General features: G+C 43.7%; 1 protein-coding gene across 2 annotated transcripts in view; it reads left to right on the top strand.

Annotated features, from left to right (window-relative positions):
* The window catches only part of STX1A (syntaxin 1A), a 261,918-nt gene that overhangs the window by 142,124 nt on the left and 111,929 nt on the right, over positions 1 to 7,865 (top strand). The gene's annotated exons all lie outside the window — the stretch shown is intronic.

Below are 7,865 nucleotides of genomic sequence, written 5' to 3'. Positions count from 1 at the left end.
ACCATCTTAGGTTAAAAACTTCCCCAAGGCAAAAATCCTTTCCTTTTCCTTGGCCACCACAAACTGAGTTAGACAAAGAACAAGGAAAAGGACCACTTGGAGCCCTATCCCCCCCGCAAATATCCCCCAAGACTCTTCACCCGCTTTCCTGGGGGTGGGGGGAGGCTTGAGAATAATATACTAACCATTAGGTCAACAAAGTGAGCACAGACCAAATCCCTGGTTTTTAGGACACTGAAGATCAATCAGGTTCTTAAAAAGAGGATTTTTTTTTTAAATGTAAAAGAATCACACCTGCAAAATCAGGATGGAAGATAACTTTACAGGGTAAATAAAAAGATTTAAAACCCAGAGGATTCCCCTCTGATTCTGCTTCCCAGTTACAAAACAGGGAATAAAATTACCAATACCTCTTAGCATAGGGGAAATTCACAAGCTAAAACAAAAGATAATCCAATACGATTCCTTGCCATTATTTACAATTTGTACTCTTAGATGCTTATTTCAGGTAGGGCTTTAGGAAATGTTTTCTTTTCCTGTCCTGGTCCCTCTCTGTCTGAGAGAGAACTACAAAGAGAGCACAATCAAAAACCTCCCCCCACGGATTTGAAAGGATCTTCTTCCCTTATTGGTTCTTATGGTCAGGTGCCAACCAGGCTATTTGAGCTTCTTAACCCCTTACAGGGAAAGGAGGGATTTTGTGCTCCCCTTAGCTGTGTGTTTATGACAGGCCTGCTGGATTTAGCAGCTGGGTTGGCTTCATGCCTTAGCGCTTCAGTAATGTTTCCGCTCCCCAAACTCCCCTGTTGTTTTGCTCTCTGTTCCCATGGGTGCAGGGCTGGGTGGGTGCTGCGAAGTGTCATGTAATTTCTATGTAAGTGACCCTTTGAATTCTTTTTGGAATAAGTAAGCTGGCAGAGCATAGCACTGACTTCCTCTGGCTTATTATTGTGTCCCAGATCAATAACTCATGGCACAGGCCTGCATCAAATGTGTGTGTGAGAGTCACGCAGCCACTCCTCACATGAGAAGGGCTCAGTTCTAACCTCCAAGCTTGCAGAGCTTGCTGTAGAGCTCATCATTATGCTCAGGCCTTGGTTTCTCACAGCAGTTTGCTTTGATGTTCATTTCAGAGATGTAACTTAGGTACAGCAAATCCATATCCAATGACAGCTCCTGAGACAGCTGCTGTGTTCCTGGAAGGTGAGAGATGTGCATTCCCTCATGCCTTGGCAGTTCTTTTCTAGAAATCCCTAATAGGAAACCAGTTCTTAAAACCACCCCTGCCTGGGCGTGTCACATGGCACAGCAGCAAGCACACGGTAGCACATTAGCGGTTTGAGCCAGTGCCCCAGTCACTGCAAAGCCTTCACTTGTGACTCCCTGATCCTGGGGCTGGTTCTGCCTGCTGGCTGTGGCCCAAAGGGGCTAGTGCCCTGGCCTGCCAGCATTGGAATGCAGCAGTGCTCTGACAAAGCTCCTTTTCTCCAGCACACCCGGATGCCAGAACACAGGCATGGTGTAGGACTTACTGGGCAGCAGGTGCGGTGGAAGGCCCCTAAAAGTGGGATGGCCACTTGTGCTGGAACCGTGGCGGTGGCCCCTACACCACCCCTTCCCCCAAGGCTCCGCCCCCATTCCGCCCCTTCACCCAAGCCCACCCCTGCACCTCTCTCTGCTCACTCCTCTCCGTCTCCTCCCTCCCATTGCTTGCATAGCTCTGTCACTTTTAAAAGTGACAGGCCATGGCCCCCAGGCCCCGCCTGTTCCAGCACCCCTGCTGGGCCGGAACTGAATCGCTCAGGGATGCTCTTGACACCAGTGCTCTGGTACACAGGCAGTGACCTTCACCTTTCTCTGCTTCTGCCATGGTCAGATTTCAGCCACCTCCAAAGAAAACAGGTTGCAGCTGTCCCATGTAATTCAGATCATGTCCAACTCCGTTCCTTTTCGACAGAATTGGTATTAAATGGCAATCGTATAGGAGTATAGAGAAACCTATCAAATAAGAATACATCCCCTCAGTGGGATAATATCAAAGTAGTAGAATGCTGGCATTGCACTAACTGTTCCAGGGTATGACAAGATTACCTGGTAAATTTCCCACAATGAATCTCTGGCTTCTGGGAGAGATGAGATAAAGCAGAAATGGTAGGTGTCTCAGAGGCAGATCCAACGGAAAGAGGGAAGGATGAAAAGGGGGAACCGATGAGCACTCATTTAGAGCAACAGCAAAATGTTCTGAACAAAATTAATCAAGGCACTAAGAGATGTGAAGAGAAGAGATTCTTCAGTTGCCCATGTGCCAGTGCTAGGAGCCTGGGTAATAAACAAGAGGAACTGGAATTGCTCATTTATAAGCATAAATGTGACCTAGTTGGTATAATTGAAACCTGGTGGAAAGTGTCACAGGTTGGGAATGTTAAAATCACTGGTTATAACTTATTTAGGAAGTACTGAATGGGCAAAAGAGGAGGGGGAGTGTCAAATACCATTCCTTGTTTCTGAGTTACTGACAACTTCGATACAAATAATGTTGAATGCTGATGGATCAGTATCCTCACAGATAAACACAGCATCAGATGGTAGCTGATGTGTGCTACAGACAACTGAATCTCACACAGGCACAAGATAAGCAGCTCCTTGAGCACATCCCTGTAATGTGTAGGGGAAAAGCAGTGTTATCACGGGCGATTTCAGTCTGAGTGACATAGTCTGGAGGTGTCATGTTGACAGTACAGTACTAAATTGTCCTTGGAATTTGTAACATTCTGTACCTTGGGGGAGCGTATGGTAACCCCATAGCCCTCATTTTCATGTAACCGTGATCTTGCATCTAAAGCATGGCTTGTAAGCTGTCAGGGGAAAGGTTACGATCTGCTGAAAGCCATTTCTCTATCCATAGCTGTGTATCATTCATGCATTTAAAGTTATGGGAATTGTGTTGTCTGGTTGTCACTAAAGCATGCTGTAAGTTGGGGAATCAGCCAGATATTAGCTCCCCAGAGGCAACAGCAAGGAAAGTACCAACGCCGGGGTGGGGTGTCAAACAGCCATCAACAGCCATTGTCCAGCAAGGGAGCTACAATGCAATGGCTCACCTGCATGAGGCCCCACCAGGGGAATTGCTCAACCTTGCCCGGGGACTCAGCAATGCCCCCAGACATGCCTGGACATGTGCTCCCCAAGCACATGGACTGAGGGTATAAAACAGAGAGAGTGGACACACACTGGGCCCTTCTCCTGCCCCCACCTTTGCTGAAAGCAATTAAGACGCTGAGAAGAAGACAAGGCTCCAACACAGGAGATTGGCCCGAGTTTCAGGAACAAACCTGTATATTAAGGACTGCAATATCCAGTGAGGTCAGAAAAACTGCTTCATCTAGATGTTGCCCAGTCTAATAGGGTTGAGAGTTCAGACTGTGCTTATATTGATGAATATTAGGAACAGAGGGGTAGAATTATCGGTAATAATGCAGAAAAGGCAGAATCGTTCAATAAATATTTCTGTTCTGTATTTGGGAAAAGGCTAGATGATTTAATCATATGATATGATTGTGATGAGCTGGATCACAGAAACACCCTTGGGGCTGCCAAATGATGTGCCAAGACTACTTCAGCCCCTGCTTTCCTGCCCTGGCAGCTTGGGACTTCAGTGCCCGGCCTGGTTTGAGCCAGACTCGCTAGCCTGCTGCAAACCCAGATCCAGGGTCTGAACCATGTCCCCTACAGTTGTAGGCTTGACTGAAAGCAACTTACAAACACGTTCCTGTCTTTAACACTCAGATGTCCAACTCCCAATGGGGTCTAACCCCCAAATAAATCCATCTTGCCCTGTATAAAGCTTATACGGGATAAACTCATAAATTGTTCACCCTCTCTAACACTGATAGAAAGATATGCACAGCTGTTTGTCCCCACAGTTATTAATACATATTCTGGGTTAATTAATAAGTAAAAAGTGATTTTATTAAATACAGAAGGTAGGATTTAAGTGGTTCCAAGTAGTGACAGACAGAGCAGAGTGAATTACCAAGCAAAATAAAATAAAACACACAAATCTATGTCTAATCAAACTGAATACAGATAAAAACCTCACCCAGTAAGCTTCCTTTTACAGACTAGTCTCCTTCTAGTCTGGGTCCAGCAATCACTAACACCCCCTTGGAAGTGGAGAGGTTCTTTCTTTAGTCAGCTCAAGACAAAATAGAGGGGTCTCCCAGGGGTTTAAATAGACTTTCTCTTGAGGGTGGAGACTGCCTCCTTTCTCCTATGCAAAGTCCAGCTTCAATATGGAGTTTTGGAGTCACATGTCCATGCATGACTCAGTTTTTACCAGCCAAGCCACATTCCTGGGAAGTCTCAGGATGTGGATTGGCATCTTCAAGTTGATTGTTGGCTTAAGTGGTTTTTGATTTGGCACTTAATTTGCACTTTTCTCAAGAAGCTGACCAAATGCTCTACTAGGCTAGTTAAAATCAGAGAATATCAGAGTTAGAAGAGACCTCAGGAGGTCAGCTAGTCCAAGCCCCTGCTCAAAGCAGGACCAATCCCCAGACAGATTTTTTACCCCAGATCCCTAAGTGGTCCCCTCAAGGATTGAGCTCACAACCCTGGGTTTTGCAGGTCAATGCTCAAACCACTGAACTATCCCTCTCCCCTATAATCAAGGGTGGGGGAGGGATGTACTGGCCACAATCAAGCCAGTACACAGACAATATTCATAACTTCAAATACAAAGATGAGACATGCATACAAATAGGATGAATACATTCAGTAGATCATAACCTTTATGTAGCTATGTTACATGGCATATGTAGCCTAAAACATATTCCAGTACAATCATATACAATTATAAGCATATTCCATAAAGCCTTATGGGGGGCACCATCACAATGATGATAGAACACTTTCTGTTCTGGCAGTAACCCATGAAGTTTTTAGGGACATAGGACTGGAAGAGACCTGGGACACTGATCCAGTCCCCTGTGGTCACAGGTAACCCTGTCAAATAATCCTATTCATACACTTATCAAGATACATCTTAAAACTAGTTAGGTTTCTTTCCCCCACTACTCCTAGTGGAAGGCTGTTCCAGACCCTCACCCTCTGATGGTTAGAACCTTCTTTTCATTTCCAGCCTAAATGTATTCTTGGCCAGTTTATCCCCATTTGTTCTTGTGCCAATATTGTCCTGTAACTTAAATATCTCTTCCCCTCACTGGTGTTTATCCACCTGTTATATTTACAGAGAGCAATCAGATCCCCTCAGTCTTCCTTTCACCAGGCTAACCAAGCCAAGTTCTTTTAGTCTCCTCTCAAAAATAGTTCCTCCACTCCTCTGCTCATCCTACTAGTCTTTCTCTGCACCTGTTCTGGTTTCAATTAATCTTTCTTGAACATGATTGAACAGGATTGTACACAATATTCCAAATGAGGTCTTACTAGTGTCTTGCATGAACACTTCCCAAGGGTGGTGGTAGATTCTCCGTCACTAGCCATTTTAAAATCATGACTGGATATTTTTTTTCTTAAGATCTGTTCTAGAAATTATTGTGGGGCAGGTCTCTGACCTGTCACACACAATGGTCCCTTCTGGTCTTAAAATCTATGATCTCTACTGGAAATTCCTTGCTGGCTATATCCTAGGTTCTCATTTGCCTTTTTCATGACTACATCACATTGATGGCACACAGTCATCCGTAGTGCAATCGACTAATACAGCCATGGTGGGTGATGCGTTTGATATATTCAATTGTTGTATGCAGTGTAGTTGTCAACCATGTCAGTCCCACCTTGTCTCTCTAATATTCTGGGATCAACACAGCTACAACTTCACTGCATAATACAGCCACGTCCTTACTCTTCCTTTGTCATTTCCTACAGATGAGCCCCCAATTTATAGCAGAGATTCTTGCTAAAAGTGCATTACCTTGCATTCAGTACTATTACATTTAATGCAAATTCTATTACCGTGTTAAATGGGAGCATCTATATTTCTAAATCAGCAGGTCCAAATAACTTGCATCTGAAAGTTTTAAAAGAGCTGACTGAGGAACTCTCTGGACTGGGGTAGGCAACCTATGGCACGCGTGCCGAGCTTATTTTCAGCGGCACTCACACTGCCCAGGTCCTGGCCACCAGTCCGGGGGCTCTGCATTTTAATTTAATTTTAAATGGAGCTTCTTAAACATTTTAAAAACCTTATTTACTTTACATACAACAATAGTTTAGTTATATATTACAGACTTATAGAAAGAGTCCTTCTAAAAACATTACAATGCCAGTAATCTGGCATTCGAAACCCTAAATTAGAGTGAATAAATGAAGACTCGGCGCACCACTTCTGAAAGGTTGCCAACCCCTGCTTTGGACCATTAAAATGGATTTTCAATAAATCTTGGAACACCAGGTAAGTTTCAGAGGACTGGAAGAAAGCTAATATTATGCCAATATGTAGAAAGGATAAATGAGTTGACCTGAATAATTATAGAGCTGACAGCCTGACATCAATCCTGGGCAAATAAAGGAACAGTTGATAATTGACTCGATTACTAAAGAATTAATGAAGGGTAATATAATTAATGACAATAAACAGATTAATAGAAAATAGATCTTATCAAATGAACTTTATATTTTTTATGAGATTATCGGTTTCATTGATAAAGATAATACTGTTGATGTAATATACTTAAACTTCAGTAAGGAATTGGTTTTGATAACTGCATGACATTTTTAATCTTGGCACAAAAAGCGGGAATGTGCTAATAAAGTTTGCGGATGATATGAAGCTGGGGGGTATTGCTAACACTGAGAAGGACCGGGATATCATACAGGAAGATCTGGATGACCTTGTAAACTGGAATAATAGTAATAGGATGAATTTAATAGTGAAAAGTTCAAGGTCATGCATTTAGGGATTAATAATAAGAATTTTAGATATACATTGGGGACACATCAGTTGGAAGCAACAGAGGAGGAGAAGGACCTTGGAGTATTGGTTGATCACAGGATGACTATGTGCCGCCAATGTGATATGGCCGTTAAAAAAGCTAATGCAGTTTTAGGATGCATCAGGCGAGGTATTTCCAGCAAAGATAAGGAGGTGTTAGTACCGTTATATAAGGCGCTGGTGAGATCTCACCTGGAGTACTGTGTGCAGTTCTGGTCTCCCATGTTTAAGAAGGATGAATTCAAACTGGAACAGGTTCAGAGATGGGCTACTAAGATGATCCGAGGAATGGAAAACCTGTCATATGAAAGGAGACTCAAAGAGCTTGGCTTGTTTAGTCTAGCCAAAAGAAGGCTGAGGGGGGATATGCTTGTTTTTTATAAATATATCAGAGGGATTAATTTTAGGGAGGGAGAGGAATTATTTAAGCTTAGTACCAATGTAGACACAAGAACGAATGAGTATGAACGGGACACTAGGAAGTTTAGACTTGAAATTAGGTGAAGGTTTCTAACCATTAGAGGAGTGAAGTTCTGGAACAGCCTTCCAAGGGGAGTAGTGGGGGCAAAAGACATATCTGGCTTTAAGACTAAGCTTGATAAGTTTATGGAAGGGATGGTATGATGGGATAGCTTAATTTTGGCAATTGATCTTTGATTACCATCAGATAAGTATGCCCTGTGGTCGGTGATGGGATGTGGGAGGGGATGGGATCTGAGTTACTGCAGAGAATTCTTTCCTGAGTGCTGGCTGGTGAGTCTTGCCCACATGCTCAGGGTTTAGCTGATCGCCATATTTGGGGTCGGGAAGGAATTTTCCTCCGGGGCAGATTGGCAGAGGCCCTGGAGGTTTTTCGCCTTCCTCTGCAGCGTGGGGCATGGGTCACGGGTCACTTGCTGGAGGATTCTCTGCA

This window comes from Gopherus evgoodei, chromosome 17 (genome assembly GCF_007399415.2).
Source record: "Gopherus evgoodei ecotype Sinaloan lineage chromosome 17, rGopEvg1_v1.p, whole genome shotgun sequence".
NCBI classification, from domain to species: domain Eukaryota; kingdom Metazoa; phylum Chordata; order Testudines; family Testudinidae; genus Gopherus; species Gopherus evgoodei.
This window is presented reverse-complemented; position numbering and strand designations above follow the sequence as displayed.